The 18442-nt window shown below is 46.7% G+C and overlaps 1 protein-coding gene across 1 annotated transcript in view; it reads left to right on the forward strand.

The window, feature by feature from the left end:
- The first annotated feature begins 8247 nt into the window (after positions 1–8247).
- Positions 8248–18442, forward strand: part of TENM4 (teneurin transmembrane protein 4) — a 721609-nt gene continuing 711414 nt past the window's right edge. The window contains exon 1 of the mRNA XM_059187848.1: positions 8248–8682. The gene's annotated coding sequence lies outside the window, so the exon portion shown is untranslated. The remainder of the gene's footprint in view (positions 8683–18442) is intronic.

An 18442-nucleotide genomic window follows, 5' to 3' on the forward strand; every position in this document is an offset into this window, starting at 1 on the left:
ATCATACTATGACGAATCATAATACAATCGATTATTTACTAATGTGTTGACACTTAGATTGTTTCCAGTTTGTTGCTATTACTACTAACACTGATCAAACTCTTTACATAATTCTTTACATAATTCCATCCATGATCATTTTCTTTTAATTAACTCCCTTAATTGTAGACATAGATTCCTTGGCTGAAAGTTTGACACAATGGAAAGGTTTTGGTTAAATGTGGCGACATTTACCTCTTCACCTCTGCACAAGCTCTTTTAGAAAGTTTGTGCCGATATCTACCCATTGGCAATATAAGGAGAGTATTTTCTGGGCATGTCATACTTCTCTAATACTTTTCTCATTTGATAAGCAAAAAGAAAAAAAAAAACTTGGAATATTATTGTATCTAGCATTTCTTGGAGTTACAAGTGAGTTAAATATATATCATATGCCTAGCTTTGTAGTTTTTTAAACTAGCTTTTTAATGTGCTTTGCCTACTTTTCTATTGAGATGTCTTTTTTTCTTATACATTTGTAAAACCTCATTATATATTAAGGATAGTAGCAATTTTTTGTGTATGTTTCAGATACTTCCTCAACATTTTGTTCCTTTTATTCTTGTCTTGGTTTTATAAATATACAAACATTTCAAAAATTTTGTACAGTCAAGTTTTTGACATTTTTCTTTAAAATTTTTTTCCTTTTCATGTCACACTTAAACATGGCTTCCTTCTTCACCTCCAAAATGTTGTAAATTGTCACCTATTTGCTCCTAGAATTTTCTAATTTCATTTTTTATATTCAGTATGAAAAATTTTAGAGGGATATTGTAATCGACAGGGATCTGACTTTTTCCCTCCAAAATGATTTGTTGGTTATAATGACACTGTTAATTGAAAGGTTCATCCTTTCCCAACTGATTTGAATCTTCAACCTCTTATGGGTTGCTTCTTTTTAAGAATCAACAAACCCGATAGTTATCAAATAATTTAATTCCCTTAGTAAAATTTTTGAGTAGCTCCTATGGACCTAATCTTAGGTTAAGTACTTGATACTTATTTAAATGAATATATCATAATCACCATGATCCCTATGATTAAATTCAGATGGTACACCCCTATAAGGAAATAGTATGTAATCATAAAAAAGAATGAGGAAGCACTTATTTCCAAGATATATTGTTATATGGAAAAAGTAGTATGCAGGCCAGAATAGTGTTTATTTGGGAATTAACATTAATGCTACTCCTTTTGTCCCACAGGCTGATAAATCCTAGGAATGTTGGATTATATTCTGATTTGGGAGTAGTAATATACTTTATTTTATAGGACTGTTAGATGGATTAAATGTATGACTATGTATAAAGCATTAGGTCAGTGTCTGGTATCATAATCATTAGAATCACCCTACGGAGGCTTGGTAATTTAGTGAAGGCCTTTGTGGTTGCTTTTATGTTTACTTTATCTGTTACATTCCTGATTACCTCTGGGCAAATGGCCTCTGAACCAATAAACAGTTCTAGTAAAGGTTACAGAGGTCTGAAACTAGGAAAAGGCTCTGATTTAGCTTTGTAGAGGACCAGCCTCTGCCACCTGGTCTACCCTGCAGAAGAAAAGGCAGATTCATCTCAAGTGGCAAAGAAGTTTATTAGGCAAGTAAGAAAAGAGACAAAACAAAAATTAGCAAAAAGGAGGCCTTGGCTGAGGTTTCCTCTTTTGAAAAATTACATGGACTCAAGTATGCAGGAGGAAAGCTTTAGGAGCCCCCTGCCCCCGCCTTGGAGGAGACCCTGCCAGCAGCCCTTGGAACAGAAATGTTATGCAAGTGATGTCCCTGATACAACACCTCTCTGCTGTGAAAGCCAGGGCTGACCTAATCAGAGAAGATGCTTCCACCATGGGATTCTGCCACCTAGTCACTTTGGCCACAGCAGATGCTGCTATTTTCTGATCAGTGCTTGCCCTGGGTGCAATCTGGGTGCAAATGTCCAGAGAGGAGCACAGTCAGAACCATGATGTGCTCCCACAAATCTCAGCTCCACTGCCCGAACTACATGACCTCCAAGGCAGAAAGCAAGCATCAGCAGGGGAGGGAGTAAATTCGTGCAAAATGCCCGTCTTTCACAAGTGTCGTGTATGCACGCTCACAGGCCCTCCAGCCCTGAAGAAGGAGGGAGCCCACATTCATTCACTCACTTCAAAAATATTTATGGAACTATCTCCTCGGTCCAGGCTCTGTGCTAGGTGTTGCAGATCATAAAAGTGACCAAGACACTTATGGAGCTGAGTTTGCAACTTATATTGCAAGTGGGGCAGATGTTTAAAGAAAAAGTAGGGATGCCTGGGTGGCTCAGTAGGTTAAGCCTCTGCCTTTGGCTCAGGTCATGGCTTCAGGGTCCTGGGATCAAGCCCCGCATCAGGCTGTCTGCTCAGCAGAGAGTCTACTCCCCCCCACCCCCGCCTCTCGGCCTATTTGTGATCTCTGTCTGTCAAATAAAATAAATAAAATCTTTAAAAAAATAAAAAGTAAAACAAATTCATAAACATGTAATTGCAGCTTGTGTAATATATGATGAAGAAAATAAACAGGATGCAAACATGGAAAGTCATGGGATGACCTGCTCTAGACAAGATTAACCACATCAAATGTACTGCAGGGGTTCATGGAGAGCTCATTCACTGCCAGTGCCATTAATTCTATCTGTCCATCCATCCATCCATCCATCCACCCATCTATCCAACCATCCATCCATCCATCCATTCATTTGTCCATCCAATACAGTATGGTGGCTAAGATCCTGGACCTCGAACAACCTGAGCTGGAATCTGGCTTTGCCATTTATTAATCATTAGGAGTTTTCTCACCTATGGAGTAGGGGCAACAACCATATCTACCACATGGTGTTGCTCTAAAATTTAAATGAGATAATGTCCTTTGCTCAGTCCTGGGTAAAATGCTAGCGATTTTGTTACTAGTATCTGTTTCTTCACTCCATGCAGGAATATTTACTAAGAACCCCTAAGTACCAAATACTCTGCTGAACATTGAAGTAAAGGTGGGGAAAGAGAAAGATGCAACTATTTTTCCAAAGGAGAAGATGTGTGGGAGACCAAGCAGAGGTTTTCCCCTTCTCTAGCAGACAGTGTAACCCTCAAAACTAGCATTGAATTCCCTCAAGACAGAAAGCCAGCTCACAGGTTAGATAAACCTCCCAGAAAGCTCACAGTTTAAACTAAGTTACCTCCCAGAGAATAACACCTAGCCTCACCCCCTTGGCTTTTAAAAATGGGTTTTTTCTGGGAAAGGCACGGTCCTGGAATTCTGGAGAATGGGGTCCCTTCTAATTCTGTTGAGCCAGAAGCACACACACCCCAGTTTATTCACCCTCCTTCCCAAGTAACCTTGAGGAGTTGATAACAGAACTCACATGTGAGGGGTCAGAGTCACATAGAGGGGTTTCCAAGAATGTCTCCCATTCTTTCCTTAGTTCTAGCAACTTCTCTGAGTCTCTGGGTCTCTGTTGCTCCTATGCAAACTGGAAGTAACAGGAAGGATCCTAGTGGGAAGGGGGACAGGGGTGTAAGGTTTGAATGAATCAACAGGTGTGGAGGGCCTTTGAAAAGGTAAAGGGCTCTGCTTGCATAAGGTATCATTATTAGGTTGGGGAACCTGTGCACATAGTAAAACATTTCTGTGAGTTGAAAATCACAGATGTTGAGGGAACCTTACCAGGGAGCCATTTACAGCAAACTTTCCAAAGAATGAGAACATCTGCGGTCTGGCACTTTTCTTGCCCTCTAATTGTGAACGTTTGATGGCGCTTATCAGTGGGTATTCCAATCCTATGTAAACTGTTTGTGTATTTGACATGTATCAGATGCTAGGCATGAAGCATTGCCCCTTGCCCCCACGTGTCTCCTTGCTGAAGTACCTGCTTTCTGAAACAGTTTTACAACAACTGCTGGACTATGAAGAGAAGAGGTTTTGCAAATAAATACATTTCATAATTAAAACTTGCCCTTTCAAGGCTCACACTTTCTTGGCCCCACTATAGGTTTTCTTTTCTGGGTAACATAGCATAGAATCAATAAGGGCAATGCAAGTCTTTAATATATACAGTTTCAACAGCTCTAATAACATATCTGCCTGCATGAGAAAGAACACCTTCTCCCCCTCTTCAGCCCAGCTGATAATTTACCCTGATTTGTTAAATGCCCTCTTATTTCACTCTCAGAGATAAAGCTTAAAAGGCAGTTAGTCTTCAGGGGGAGTAGGAAGGGTGGATTAAAAAGGGATAAGGTAGAAGGGGGGGGTCACAGCCATTAAAAAAAAATTTATTCTGAAAGTAATGAATGTCATTGTGGGAAAGTTAGAAAGTACCCAAAAAGCTTGAAGAAGAAAATATGTATTACTCATAATCCTATCACCCAGAGGCAACCATTGACATGTTTTTGGTAGGATTTTTTCCCCCCAGGTTTTTCTCCAGGAAGATGTTTGTGCAGTTAACAATTTTGAAACCTGCTTTTAAAAAATTTTACATGATAGCATTGGCATTTTTCCATGGCCTGAGAAACTCTGCAAAGAAGAACAACTTTAGAGTGGCTAGATAATCTGACAAGGCTGTCCTCCAACTTACTTATATCTTATTTTTTTAAAAAAAAGATCTTATTTATTTATTTGACTGACAGAGATCACAAGTAGGTAGAGAGGCAAGCAGAGAGAGAGAGAGGAGGAAGCAGGTTCCCTGCTGAGCAGAAAGTCCTATGTGGGTCTCCATCCCAGGACCCTGAGATCATGACCTGAGCTGAAGGCAGAGGCTTAACCCACTGAGCCACCCAGGTATCCCCAACTTACTTATATCTTACTTGACAATTTAAGGTGTTTCAATTTTTTCCCCATTATTACAAATAATATACTGCTCTTATATCTAATCTATTGGTTTTGTTTATTTGTTTGTTGTTTGTTTTTCTGGGTGATACCTGGGGCAGGCCATTTGGAGGGTCTTAGGCTGAATTTTCTAGCTGGGTTTCCTGTGGCACAAAGTGACTGTGTTGGAGAATATCAGGCTAGCTACCGCACGGTAACAGCTGACCTTACCCTCCCCTCTAAATCTCTGCTTCCTCCTTGAATGCTCTTGACATGGAAGTGAATAGTGCTACCCTCCACCCAAATACCCATGCTTGAGAATTAGGAGTCACTTTGGACTTCTCCTTGCCCACCCCCATTCAGCCAGTCACCAGAATCGGTTCATTTTACACCCTCGATCTCTCTTAAATCTCTCCTCCCTTCTCCATCCTCGCTGCAATTGCCCGAGTTTACCTAAGTGACCTAATTCAGCATCTCTGGTCTTCTCTGGCCTTTAATCTACTTCTTTACACTGCTTCCAGATCCTCTTTTTCAAATACTTAAGATCACATGCCTCCTCTACTTAAAAGTCTTTCATAAGTCTCTGCTCCCCATCCCCACTATACCTGAGCTTTCAAGATGTTTGAGTTCCTTAGCTTCCTTCAAGCCCCTTCAAAATCCAACCTGATCTATTTGTCTACACTGTCCCAGGCACTCCCTTCATGTGCCAACTCTGAGGCCTTAATCTGCCTCGTGCTTTCGTCCATGTCCCTGTATGGTTACCTCTATTTAAAAAGCACCCCCTTTCCCTTATGGTATAGCTGACTTTCTTGCCTTCACAATTCAACTCGAATGCTACCTCCTACAGGAAGTCTTCCCTTACCCCCAGGGATTTGGTTGGAAGCCTTCTGTGCTCACACTGTGCCTATTCCTTAGGCAGAAACCCACCATACTATGCCTCTTTTTGAAGGCAGGAATTTCTTCATCTTTTTAAACCTCGAAATACTTCAGTTGTATAGGTCTTAAAAACAAGGAAAGTCTTCTGCATAAAAAGAGTAAGTATCAAGATCAAGAAATAAACATTGTCTTATTAATGTCCCAATCCAGGACCATGTGTTACATTTATCGTCATGACAGCTAAGACATTTCTTTAATCTAGAACTGTTGCAGAGTCTCTCGCTTACCTGATTTTGGTGTTTGTGAAGAGTACGTGACAATTATTTCCTTAAATGGTCCTCAACTTGGGTGTGTCTGATGTTTCTTCATGATTAGAATCAGGGCAAGGAATACCACAGAAGTGAGGTTCTTCTGTCCCTCTCAGTGTGTCACATCGGAGGCGCACAACGTCTACCTATCACATTACCAGCGATACTGACTTATTCATTACTTCAGGCAGAGTTAGCCAGGCTTTTGAACTGTAAAGTTACTGTTTTTCCCTTTGAAATTAATCAAAGATACTTTGAGAGGATGCAAGCTATCTTGTTTCCCATCATACTTGCCCCTGCTACTTTTAGCTTGGGACTGTTTTTCCATCAGTCGAATGAAGTGCACAGAATGAACAGTGGATTCCAAAATTTTCACTCAAGGATTCCTTTCTCATTCCCTCTGCCATGGACCTCATATATTGAAAGATTCTGTCCACCAAACAAATGATATTTCTCAAGGTATATATGACTCATTTCCCAATGCCCATTCATCAGATATGTCCATCGCTCTGTAGGTTCACAAAGGCAAGGCTTGCTTGCCTCTCTGCTGGATGCCCACAGCCCACCACAGTGCCAGTGACAGAGTCAACAAATATTTGTCAAAGGACTGACTCTAACTGTCCATCATAGCTTATGGAAAACATTTGATATCTGTAGTGAGGACGTGAAGTTGATAAATGCTATCCAAAGGCAGAGACTTGACATTTTAGTTAGTCTCAGAGGCTTTGTCACTGGTCAGTGCTCAGTTATGAAGATTTTAAAAATAGATTGGACAGAGTGCAGGAAACCCCCCCATCCAATCCTACCTCTGTCTGGGAAGTTCCGGGAAGCCTTAGTCAGGAGATGTTGAAGGGGCATCCCAGCACCCCAAGTTTGTAATCTCTGTGATGCCTCTGAAATCAGCTGGCTAGACAATCTCCTGTTCATACAACAGAGTTTTTCAAATATCCTAGACCTCCTTGCTTCACATTTCGATAACCTTATATTGTCCCATTGCCTGCTTCATTGCACACTTCAGACTCTGGTGATACAATGTAGGGGAAGATCATGAAGGGAGTTTTTTAAAAAATTGTGGAGGGAGGAGAAAGGAAGTCATATTGTTTGAACTTCAATATGCCCAATGCTTTCTTTCCTTTGTTCCCTCTTTTGCCCCTCACCATAAGGGGTGAGGTAGGTATGATTATCCATTTTACAGAGGGGAAACCTGAGGCAGGGCTAGAGATAATGATTTGCACGAAGACACAGCTGGCAGGCAGCAGGGCTGCTGTGGGAATTTCTCGTCTCTCTCCAAAGCCCTTGCAAGTTGCCGCTGCACCAGGCTGCCTCTCCCATCCCATGAAAATGCCCTTCTCGAAATGTGCTGGCGATCACAGTCCAGAAAGGCGAAGGACAAATCTCTTCGACCACGTTCTCTGCAGTTATTTTTTAAATGATTGTTATCACGACTGAGTAGCTGTTACCATGGTTTTAGAGAAGTTGTCCGAGGGAGGGCCTTTCTTTTGGGCATCTTGTGAGCCTGAGGAACGAACTCAAGTTCTCAGCTCTTAATTACCTCTGGCTGTGCTGCAGCAGGAATGGGAGAGGGGCTGTCCCTGGAAAAGTGTTGAGGGTGTGAAATAACACCAGGGGGTAGGCGGGGAGGGAAGCCACCGGCCCCAGAGAAACCCGGGGATGGGCGAAGAGGGGGAGGGCAGGGAGACCGGACAACGCCACATAGACACGGGGGAGACGGCCAAAGCGGGAGGAGAGAGAACAAAAGGCAGGAGGAGAGGAAGTGGGGGAAAGTCGGGACAAGGAAGGAGAAAGTTTGAGAAAGGGATTGAGCGAGCGGAGACGGTAAAAGAAAAGAGCAGACCGAGGAAGATACTGAGCTGAAACAACCAGGAGAATTCGAGAAAGAATAAGCAGTAAAAAGGAGCGAAGATGGAGAAAGGAGCGGACTGAAAGGAGGGAAGGAGGAACGAGGAAGCCATCGGGGAGAACACAGAGACTGGGGCGAGCGGAGAGGCGGCGAGGGGCCCCCGGAGGGCGCGCGTCACCTGCGTGGCGCCCCCCCGCGCCGTGGTGCGGTCCTGCTCGCAGCGCCGTGCGCCGCGGCTCGCCCAGCCTCGCAGGATTGGCTCCCGCCTCCCATTCATGTAACCTGCGTGTGCGTGTGAGTGTGTGTGTGTGTGTGTCTCTCTCTCGCTCGCCCTCTCTGTCTGTGTGTAAGAGAGCGAGGGTGGGGGACGGAGGCAGGCAGGCGAGCAGGCAGGGAGGGGAAGAAGAGGAGGGAAGCTATTAAACACACACACTCACACACACGCGCGCGCACACACCCGCTCCAACCCCCCAGAAGCCTCGGGATTGCAGCTGTTTCATGTGGGGCAGCAGTGCTGGCAGGGACGCCGGCCGGCAGCGGCCGGGAGCGGGAGCCGGGCGTGCGCGCGCGGCTGGAGGCTCGCTGGGGCTCCGCTCCCTAAAGGGAGCTATTGTTGGTCTCGCTGGAGCTGAGCGCAGAGCCGGGACCCGCTCCTTCCTGGGCGCCCTGCTCGGGCTCGCCGAGCCGAGGAGCCGCGCCGCCGAGAGCCAGAGGAGCCACCGGCGCGGCGCTGAGCCTCCCTGCCGCCGTCCTCCCCGCTTTCCCGGCGGTGGCAGCCTGCAGCCACGGTAAGGCAGCGCGCTCCGATCTATGGAAAAGCGCCTTGGGGACCGCGGCGGCGTCTCCCCGGCTTCCTCGCCCCTTTTCGCTCGTTGACCGTGGCGGGGTCGGGGCGGCTGGTACGGACGCCCAGGGCTCCCGGAGACGCTCTCCTGCTCCTTCGGCCCGCACTGAGGGAGGAAGGGAGGGAGCCTGGGTGGGAGGCTGCCGGCGAGGCGAACCAGTCTGGAGCCCGAGCCTCCGTCGCCGCAGCCCCCGGAGCCCGCCGCGCACTAGTCTGAGAGCTAAGGTTAGGGGAGAGTGGGAGGTGGGCGCGGGTCCGGGACTCGGGACTGCGGGTGGGAGGGAGGCGGTGCGCCCGGGTTCGTCTTCAACCCGGGGATCTCCTTCCCCGCCCTGGCCCCAGCGTCCGCAGCCCCTCTGCAGACCAGCCTACCCCTGGGCCCCGGCGGGCGCTGGAGGAGCCTGGGAGGCGGCGCCGGGCTCTGACGGCTGCAGTCGGTCCTGCGGGGCTAGCACCGGCTGCAGCGGCCCCGCGTGCAGCGCGGTTGAAGCGGAGGAACGGGAGAGCGACCCCAGCCCCGCGCCCTCTGCAGCCCGCGAGGCGCTCGCCTCTCCTCGCCCGCCGCCCTGCAGCGGTGCTGACGTTCCCTTCCCAGCGAGTGGAGGCTGCAGCCGCGGGTGGACGCTCGGAGCGCTCCTGGGTGTGAGTGTGAATGTGTGTGTGTGTGTTGTGTGTGTCTACTCACACCCGCACCCCCCCACCCCCAGTTTGGAGAAATTTGCTCTGGGTTGAAATATGATGACCGAGCTCCGTCATTTTCCTCGCGTTTTAAAAATGCAGTCTCTTGAAGGAAGCAGACGTGAAGGTGATATAGGAGTGGGGTGTGTGTGTGTGTGTGTGTGTGTGTGTGTGTGTACGTACGCTCAGCGAGAGAATACACAGCCAATTACTGGGGGCGAGGGAAGGTTCAACTGGTGAGTCCTCTCCTTGGCTGTGTGGTAGGGTGGGCTTTGCTGGCCTCTGCCCGCCACTTCTCGGCCCTATCCCCGCCTAGGCGAGGTTAGAAAGTACTGGAAATTCAACTGCGTGGTCTCTAACTTTGGAAGTTGTCTCCCCTTCAGGGCGACAGGTTAAGGCAATTTGTGCACCTTGGTTCAAGTGTACGAGGATATTATTACTCGGTTGGGTAATAGGAATCCTCTTTAGAACCGCGCCAACCCCCACCCCCCGCTCCGGCTCTCCGTACCCCCACCCCCACCCCCACCCGCCGAGGCCTGGCGAGGTTTGTAGAGATGCAGTTATCCGTAAGACACCAATGCAGCGAAAGGGGCGCATTGAGGCTGCCTGGGTTTTGGTAAATCCTGCCTGCACCCTTGATTTTTGACTAATCCACGAGATCGCCTTGCTGCTTTGTGGAAGGCGGCGGCAGGGCACGCTTGGGATTGGAGCGCGGGGGCGAGAGGGTGCCCAAGTGCTGAGCTGTGCGACCGTGCACGCAAGATCTGCCGTACGGCATCGCGGGCAATTATATAAACTGGCTCAGTGATTACCCAGAACCGTGATGCGAAATCCCCGGTTCGTGAAAGACAAGCCTTAAAGTTTGCCTGCTTGGGGAATGTAAGTACTGGGGCGCACCCATCCCGGGACCGGAGGGTAGGGAGACGCCTGGCGCCATGGCACCCACTTCCATGATCGGCGTTGGGTGCTGATGCTACTGTCTCCAAAGAACCGGTTATCGATTCGGTAATAGGGTGGAGACTCTGGAATTGATCAGAGAGAAAAAGCCGCGAACTCCAGGGTTCGTGGAGTCCCCAGAGCGCGAACCTGTCTCGGGTTGTTGGGAGGCCTTGCAGGGGATGCTCTTTCAGGAAACTAACTTTGCATACTGGGCAAGCCCTAAGCCTCGCTTCTCTGCCTCTCAGATCTCCTCCAACCCATCTTCACACCCAGTGTCCTTCACGTGTTTAGAAACCTGCCTGCGCTCTCTGGTCCACCTTGGAGATGCCAAGCATGCCAGCCATCTAGGCCTACTCAGGCGGGGGGTTAGGAGGGAGAGTGCTGGTTTCTGCCGGGGTTGGCCACCATTAGGTGCCCATTCCTGATTTCCTGGGCTAGCGGGGCGTTAATGGGATAGGATGGGGATGGGTGCAGACTACAGCTTCCGCCCCCTCGCTTCTCTCCTACGCGGACCGCGGTTTGCTTCTGTTGCGTTTATTCTCCTCTCCCTGCTTCCCATAGCTGCCGCAGCCTGTAGCATGTTGATGGTCTTTGATAGAGAAACCACAGTAGTGGAGTGCTTTTAAATCGGTTTTTTTTTTTTTTTTTTTTTTTCCGCCTGTAGAGGGACAAACCACCCCAGACCTGACAGAGGCGTGCGGAACGCTTAAGTCTGAGGCTCAGTGGCGCTGAACTGCCTACCCCCCGCAGGCAGGAGGTGGTGGTGTGCTTGGGTGGAGGGCAGGGTTTTGTTTTTGCCACATTCCACGGTCCTGAAATCCCGGGTCTGAGTGTGTTCTGCGCTGTAAAATAAATCCTCCCTTCGCAGACCTGTGGGGCCTTTCGGATTTCCTGCCGCTGCCATGATCCTTAACAATGCGATTACAAAGCTCGTGCTCTGCTGGGGAAAATCCCCAGGTGCCGGCCAGCCGCGCCTTGACCTTGCTGAAGGCGCCTTTAACCCGGCTGCCTGAGAGGCTGCGGGCCGGCCGCGAGGATCCGGGAAGGAGGAGGGCGCCCAGGAGGGGCTGTGCTTGCTCGGGACAGGGCGGGAATCCGGTCGCCTCGGGGCGGTCGCGGGGAGGGGACGGGCTCGGCGGCAACCTGTTTCCCCGCTCCCTCCCGCTCCACGGTCTCCGCGCCGCTCGGGCGCCTCCGTCTTCTTCGCGGGCCTCTCGCCGCCACCCCTAAACGCCCCCCACCTACGGCGCCCCGGGTCGGCTGCGCGGGCCAAGGCCCTCTCGCGCTCTCGGTCGTCGTCCGCCGGGTGTCCCAGGCTTCCGGCTCCTCTACCCGCCGCGCCGCAGTCCGCTTGAGCCGGGGCCCCCGGGTGGGCGGGGCCTGCGCGGGAACCCCAGCCCAGACCGCGGCGTTCCGGCGGGGTGCTAGCGGGACAGCAGCGCCGCGCGAGGTCCCGGTCGGATCGCGCTGCTCTCTCCCTGCCTGGCCCCATCCTCCGCCCTCCGGCGCGCTTCGGGCGCTCCGCAGCTCAGCTCGGCCCCGGAGCTCTCCTCGCCAAAGTTAGGAGGGATGTTTTCACAGGTGGTGGTGGAAGCAAGTTTGTGTGTGCGTGTATGCGCGCGCGCGCGTGTGTGTGTGCGTGCGTATGCGCGCGCGTGTGTGGGAGAGAGTGCGAGCGAGCCTGGAGGGGGGTGTGCGGCGAGGCCAGACATGGAGCAAAAATGGGATTCCCCTCCTTGTGGGCGTTATAAGAGAATGATGGGAAAGAATCTGTTTTCTCTGGTGAGGGTGATGATGGAAGTTCTTCCACCTAGTGGAACTGGACCAGTCTGAGCTGATTTCCCGGGGCGAACGAGCGTCGCCTGTCAGCGGCTCCTTGTGAATGTCGCGGAAGTGAACGCCCCCACGTTCTCCAGGCAAAACTTAGGAAGGAGATGTTCCTATAGCATTAGGGGCGTAATTCAGGGAAGGTTTTATTCTCAGCATGTATCTTTAAGTGAGCGGGGGCAGAGCGCAGGTGGGCGTGTGAATTCACGGTCCTCTGAGGGTGGGGAAGTTGTCAGGGATGGAAAGGTTCGGTTTTCGAGATTTCTCGGATTTGTCTGCCAGCTTCCTGTGGTCATCAAGGCCTCTTTTGGGGGATGGGGGTAGAAAGGGGCCAGTAAGTCAATAAACTATCCTAATGGACTTTGGTGGGAAGTAGGGTCAGCCTTGCTCACTGCGCGGGTGGGGAGCAGGCGCGGTGGAACCAGTGTTCAGCCTAAAGAATCCTCATCAGAGGGCAGTTCTACAGCGAAGGGAATAATCTGGAATATGAGGTTCCCACTGAACGGGTGTTGCAGTGGAAGACTGGGTATTATAGTACTGGACGAATTGGACCTCCCAATAGATCTCTCTGTTGTATAACCTCTAACCCTGTCTGATTTTGTGGGAGTCAGTTGATGGAATGTGACTTTAACTCCTTTATTTACTAGGTGGAAATCATGGCGATGCGGCCTCCTTTGGTATTTCAGTTTGCTTTCGAATAAATGGGAAGATATCCTCTAGTTTACAACAAAGTAAGGATTAATGTCACAAAACCTCACAGATGATCATTCCCTTCCACTTTCTTCATCCCTTTACAACACTGTGCATTTGTTGGGTGGGGGTTGGGCAGGAAAAATCAACAGCCCCAAAAGAACCAGCAACATTGCATCCATGGTCTATTTAAAAACAGCTCAAGTGCTTGAAACAAAAATATCTTCTCTTTTCTTAGAAAAGTCATTTCCAGTTTTGTTAGAATTTCTCCCTCATTGAGTCCTTTTTTATGGCAGAATTACATCCTTGTGCAGATTGGCATGTTACATAACCAGATATTTCCAGATCAAGAGTTAAAAATACGGTTAAGAGGGTCATTAGGAATTTAGGATAAAGACTGTTGGACAGTAAAAGCGAGGGACTCGAGGTAAGATGCCCTCTTACACTCTTTAACTCAGAGGGGTTGAAGAAAAGGAGATTGAATGTCACCTGGTGTAAATCCTCACCTGGGTACTCCGCCTCCCCTTTCTGGTCCCCATAAACTGCTCCTCTGCCTAGACCTCCAGCTGGCCATTGTTCTGTCCCAATACATTCCCCCACTTCCATAAATCTCAAAAGGGAAACAAAAGAACAATGGGATTTAAAACATTTCCTTGCAGATTTGATTCTAAGAGCCTAGCTGGGTAAATCAACGTCAGTTCTAGATCTGAGAGACGATTTTTACCTGCCTTCTTACAGGGTTTATCAGTCTGGCTTACTATAGCTGAAAGCTGACTCACTCTATCTTTGCCCTGCACTGACAGACTGCTATGGGGGCCACTTGGAAAGTAACATGTGTCCCAGTTTCCAGGGAGTCCGGCATATGTGGGTCTCTGAACACATAGTTTTCCACGAGAAAAACTTATAATGAAACAGTTTAAATGTAGATGTTTTACTCCTCTGTATTTGTTTTGCCAGTGTTTTTTAAAGATTTTTATTGTATTCTAATTATCAAAGTATCTGTGCTCACTGTAGCAAGGTAAGACAATAGAGAAAAAAGCAGAAGGAAAATAAGTTTCACCACTTTTTGAGTCATAATGTGTGACTTTATGAGATAAAAAAATGAGATCATAGTTAAAATGTATTGAATATGTATTTTCATTTAATGACAGATCTTTCCATGTTATACTATTTCTCCCTATGGCAACATGTTTAATGGCTGCATAGAAGCTCAGTGTTTTAATATGCCATCATTTATTTAACCAGTACTGAAATTTTGACTTTTTGTTTATTTTTAGTTGTTTTTTTAAAATTAAAACAAAGCTGCAGTAACCATGCTTTGCACACTGTATAATTATAGTATTTCCTTGAGAACAATTCCTAGAAAGCAGGATGGCAGGGTCACAGGCATATGCCATGCTAAGACTTCTGTCACACATGAGAAGCAGTAGGCTACACTGTGATTTCTACTTCATCTTTTAAACCAGAACATGGCTGTTTACTTTTCAATCCCTTATAGGCTTGGGAGCCTGGGTAGTAGAGGGAGGTAGGGGTGACAATCAAACCTCAAGCAAGGGATTTGCATAACTTTGAGCTGTTCTGCTGAAGTGATAGGCAAATCCTTTTTCAAGAACATTTTTCTTCCCTGGCTGTTTACGAATCATCACTTTCTGTAGCGCTTCAGCCAGCAATGGAGTTGAAATATGTAAATATGTTCCTCTGTATTGTAGGTGGGGCTGGCTCCACAGTGAATGACAAACAGTTCCTCAGAGAAGTGTGTGAGTCTAGCATTTGCTCAGGCGGTGGATTCCACCCCTCCCTGCCCTGCCCCCTTCCCTTTTCCTTTGGCTCAGAGGCCTTGGAATGGCGGCCTAGGAAATCTGACAAAGGAAACAATTGGGACTACCCACAGCAAGCTTCTCCCCACCCGCTGCAGGGCATTTTGCTGGAAAATCCACCCAGCTGTCTCTCTTCAGGGTGCCTGGGCACAGTAAAAAATTAAATTAATGTGCCTACATTAAGTTTCCAAAGTGGAGGTAGCCCATCCTGGTATGGGCCGGTTCAGTGAGAGGGTGTATTTGTCAGTCTTGCTTTCACGTGTCAGATTTCTGTGACCCAGAAAAGATTTTTCCCTGTGGTTAGGGGACTTGTCATCTGGCAAAGAATTCAGTGGAGCTACTGGGGGAAATCCAGTCCTACCTTTTCCAAGGTGTCCCTTTATCCAGCAGGAGATATCGGGAGTTCCTTTAGATCTGAGAGAGGTCACCTCAGCCTTGTTCCATGGTGTGGTCACCATGGAGGAAACCCACTGCACTGGTTGCAGACTCAGAATTCTGACAAGTGTTTAGATGCTGCCTTTGATTCTGACCCCTGTCCAGTTTCACTAGGGAAGGCAGTGGAACATTTTTTGTCTTTTGTCATGTTCTGAACATCAAATCAGGGCCTTTCTTTCATTTGGAAAACAAAAAGAACACAAGGCAGAAATGTAGCCCCATCTCAAAACCAGTTGTGCAGTTCCCCCTACTCCCAGTCTCCTTGAGTCCTGCATTGGCTCTGGGCATGGCTTACTGCTTGGGCCCACAGTGGCAATGATTGTCAGATACAATTGATAAATCATTATAACCCTCAAGCACATTAGGTTTTAAGAATGTTTTCTTTTAAAGAGATGAATTTCTTGCTGGGGAATGATTGTCGATTCTAAAAATCTGGTCTTTGAACCCCTTGAAAATCAAGCAAAAGAGTTGCAGCTAACACATTATGCTTAGGGTAAAACACTTGCCCATTCTTGAAATGTTTCCCTCTCTGTAAAATTAGGTTGGGAGAGGAGAGTGGATTTGATGTTTTGTAGTGTCACACTTCTCAAACTTTTAATATGCACACACATCACCCAAGAGTCTTGTTAAAATAGAGGTTCTGATTCAGTAGGTCTGAAAAGGGGGCTGAGTCTGCATTTCTGGTAAGCTCCAAGATGATGCCATGATGTTTGTCACTGGTCCACACTTTTAATAGCCAGGTTTCAAGCTACTTCCTACTCTGTATTTTTTCAGAAAGTAATAATAATGACTGCCAGACATCAAGAGGAGCTGTCTTTTATTTATAGATAACACCATGAAGGGATATATCCATTCTTTCCTTTGGATTTTGAGAATTGGCATCTTTTAGCTAGCAGAGTAGGGAGGGACAACGTTCTCTCATCTGGTGGTTGGAGGTGGTGGAAGAACAGGGCCAAGAGTCAAACAAACACATACTGAGTATCCGTTATGTAGCTGTTATTACTGCCTTGTTCTAGATGAGGAAACTGTTACTCAGTGAGGCACGCCATTTGCCATTTGCCCATGGTCACATACTTAGGGCTAGCATGTGATCATAGGCCTCTCTGGCTCCAAAACCTTGTTTCTTCTGCAATAGCCACTTTGTAACTTTCTGGAACACCATGTAATTAAAACTGAGGCTTAGCAAAGTGTTTCTTTTTAGAGGTCTTTTTACTGGGTCTACTTTGAGAGTGGATGAAGACATTTAAAAATCTGCTTCATTATCATGCAAGCAATGAAAGTGCTTAAGAGCTTAAAAGCAATTTGTTCAAGTTGGTTAAATATCTGCCCTCCCCAATCTTATTTGTATTATTAATTTACTCGTCAAACTGTGACATCAAAACCATTGTGAAGGTACATTTCAGTCTCTTCTGATTGGTGGAAACTTGCAGATGAAAGGAGTTTGTATTGATGAGGTCTACAGTGCAAGGATCTAGTTCAGAGTGAGTCAGAAAAACCAGCTCTTTACTGAATAAGCTCAGCCATCCTTGGGCCTCTGGACGAGAATTAGTCGTTTAAACGTTTTATTAACGAGCAGTTATTCTGAGAACCAGTCATCAATGCACCTCCTTGCAAACATTAATTAAGCTGATCTTCACATCACCCCCATATGGCAGATAAATAGCATTAAGCCTGCATTTGAGAGAACCAATGGACACACAGAGATGAGAATGGAAGAGGCAAACTTTTGCCTTGCAGGAAGGATGGTAGAGGGAGGTGGAATTAAGATATTACTTGAGTTTGTCACTTAACAGATATTTATTGGGCGACATGCTAGATATTCGAGAGCTGCACTGGGCAATGAGTGCAGTAGTCACTAGTGACAACTTAAATTACATTTAATTAAAATTAAATAATATTAAAAATTCATTCCCTCAATCACACTAGATAGATTCCCAGTACTCAGTAGAGCATAGTGGCTATCATATCAGACAGTGCAGATATAGAGCATTTCTATCATCGCAGAAAGTTCTATTACAGAGCATTGGTCTAATAACTTGGGATAATGAAAGACTAAGGTAAAGATCCCTGCCCATGTAGAACTCTTAGGGACAATAGCCTAAAACAATAGCTGCGATGTGGCTGAGTACTGCATACCCCAGTAGTAGTTAGGGACCTGGCTCCTTGAGCTGAGCAGTTTCAGTTCAAATCCTGGCTGAGCCACAGACAGGTTGTATGACTAGAGGTAGGTTATCAAACACTGTGTGTCTCTTCGCAGACTCATGCTACTATTTTTCACTTCTCTTATTAGCTGAGATAGTTCTAAGACAATGCTGGATTCTGGAGAGGGTGCTGGGAGACAGGTACTCTCCTTTGATGCTGGTGGAAATGCAAATTAATACACCCTTTTAGGAAAGCAATTTGGCAATAACTGTCAGTAGTCCTAGAAACACTTGTTCCCTTTAGCTCAGTGTTCCAATTCTAGGAATCTAGCCAAAGAAAATAATCAGAGATGGGCAGAAAAGATGTCAGAATAAAAATGTTCATTGCCGTGTTATTTATAATAGTAAAAAAAAAAAAAAAAAAAAAGATAAACAATTGGATCGGGCAAGTAAAGAATGGCAGCCAAACAGTGGGATATTATATAAAGATTAAATGTCATTTTCAAACATGTGTTTTTGTGACATAGGAAAATGCCACAATAAAATTATGTTCTAAAAAAAAAAATAATGCTGTACTATTAAATCCCAAGTATGTTTTCCAAAGCAAACATTCATTGAAGCAGGACTAGGAAATAGATGCAATATTGAAAGTGGTAGCCTGTGAATTAATAGTACTTTTGGTGGTTTTGAGATGATTGTTTTAGCTTTTTCCTCTAAAGTTTTGGTTTTATTTTCTTTTACTTTTTTTTTTTTTTTTTTTTTTTTTTTTAACTGAACTAACCTAAAAAGTTTGGCAACTGGGTGCCCAGAGCATTCAGGCCCTGTCCTCTCTCTGCTATGTTGTATGGTCAGAGACTCCCAGCTGCTCTTATTCTGCCCTTCATAGCAATTTTGGAATGTCTAGTTTATTCAGTTGTGTTTGTCTGCCTTGCCTTCAAGGTCAGGACGTATTTCCTAATGTCCAAACTTAATTCCTCCTTATGGCCGGTTAAGTCCATTTGTATGTGCACTTTGAGGTTTTTCAGACTGAGCAGCATGGAGTCTTGGGAAGAACATCAGCTTTAAAGCCTGTAAGAACTAGGCTCGGATCCTGATCCACACCTCCTTGCCATATGACCTTGAGCAGCATTCTGTGCCTCAGTGTTCTCTATAAAATCAGGAAAGTGGTAGATCCCAT

The sequence above is a fragment of the Mustela lutreola genome, chromosome 1 (genome assembly GCF_030435805.1).
Source record: "Mustela lutreola isolate mMusLut2 chromosome 1, mMusLut2.pri, whole genome shotgun sequence".
Taxonomy (NCBI): domain Eukaryota; kingdom Metazoa; phylum Chordata; class Mammalia; order Carnivora; family Mustelidae; genus Mustela; species Mustela lutreola.